At 35.6% G+C, this 1758-nt stretch overlaps 1 pseudogene; it reads left to right on the top strand.

Moving 5' to 3' along the window:
• Positions 1 to 887: 887 nt before the first annotated feature.
• On the top strand, positions 888 to 1006 carry LOC134950079 (5S ribosomal RNA; annotated as a pseudogene).
• The last annotated feature ends 752 nt before the right edge of the window (positions 1007 to 1758 follow it).

The raw sequence follows: 1758 nt of genomic DNA, 5'->3' as shown, positions 1-1758 counted from the left end.
CAGGAGACTCTACAGCGTTCATCACTACATATAGCCGACATGAAAAGTCCATCAGAGAATCACTCAGGAACCACTGGGGAATATTCTTAATGGACCCAATTCTAAAAGAGATACTGCCCCCTCGCCCCGAAATCATCTTTAAAATATCATGAAACTTAAAGGATATCCTAGCCCCAAGCATGTTGATTGCCGAATCCAGAGAAGATCATCACTGGCCTAAGTGTGTAGGTTCTTATAAGTGTGGACGGTGTAATATTTGTAGATTTTTACATCCAAGCAGGAAAACTTTTACAGATGGAGAAAAAAAGAAGGAGTACAAGATCAGAGATTACATGAACTGCAACACTCATTCAGTTATCTACCTATTGGAATGTGACTGTGGTAAACAATATATTGGAAAAACAAAAAGACCACTAAAACTAAGGATACAAGAGCACGTCAGAAATATCAAAAACAAAGTGGAAAATCATGCTGTTTCCAAACATTTTAACGAAGTACACAACTCCAATCCCGAGGCACTAACTTTCAAAGCCACTGAACAGGTGAAATTGGGAGAGAGAGGAGGTGACTTAGCGAACAAACTGTCACGTCGAGAAATGTTTTGGATATTCCAACTCCAGACGCTTCATCCAATGGGATTTAACGAAAGTTATGAAATTGCTCCTTTTCTCTAAACACCTATAGGATTTTCTAACAGCTGGTTACATCCCCATTCCAATAGTAACCCCCTACACACACTTTTCTCCCCCTCCTCCCCATTTCCCCCCTCCCCCCCTCACTCACTAAAGTTCTAATATCACTATTAAAATGATCACGGTGTTAATAATATTCTAAATAATAACCTTTTAATAAGGAGTTATGATACAACAGAGTGAATGGCATGATATTACTACAGTCAAACCACACTGGAAATGCCCAACCTCGTCCAATTTTGGAAGCCAAGCAGTGTTGGGCCTGATCAGTACCAGAGAGGGGGAGCACCTGGGAAGATCAGGTACTGTAATTTGTTAAACAGAACAAATGCCTGCGAAAAGTATCAGCTCCTTTTAAGTGATGCATTTTTTTCTAATCACAGTAGTATCAATATGTCATATCAAATGAGCTTTTATTAATAATTTTAATTATCCAACTACAATATATTCTTGCACAAGCACTTTATAATTCTCCTTCTCCCTTAGGATAATAATTAATTATCAGTATAGGCACTTTATTATAATGCACTTGCACTATAATAAGTACTGTTACTATAACAATAGTCACTTTTACAATATGTTACAAAAGAAAAAAGAGAGACTCTGTGTTGGGGCACGCTTGAAAAAACTAAAACTTAACTTTTAATTGGAGTAGGATAAAATTATGGTACACAAATAAACACACATGTAAGATATAGTATATAATGCATAATATTTAAGGAGAAAGTCAAATGTTTCTCACTAGATTAATTAATTAATAATTAGGAGTGAAAATACTCCAATTACTAATTACGGTGACAGTGACACCAGAGATGAAATATTCAGAATTTAATTTCGGCATAAAATGATAAATTCTTTAACATCTGGTACATAGGCAATGGATATCAAAAATTCTTAAATAATTTTACATTAATCCACCAGTGCCTATTGTAATGGTGTGTCCTGGTATCGGTTGATCTGCTTATTACTAAATTTTTGAACAGCAAATGCAGTGTGCAAAAAGCTCTAGATGAGTAAAGGATCAGAAAAAATGATTCAACTAAGAAGAAGGGAATATAGGTATGAA

Source organism: Pseudophryne corroboree, chromosome 8 (genome assembly GCF_028390025.1).
Source record: "Pseudophryne corroboree isolate aPseCor3 chromosome 8, aPseCor3.hap2, whole genome shotgun sequence".
Classification (NCBI taxonomy): domain Eukaryota; kingdom Metazoa; phylum Chordata; class Amphibia; order Anura; family Myobatrachidae; genus Pseudophryne; species Pseudophryne corroboree.
Note: the sequence above shows the minus strand (reverse complement) of the source record. Positions and strands in the feature narration are given on the sequence as shown.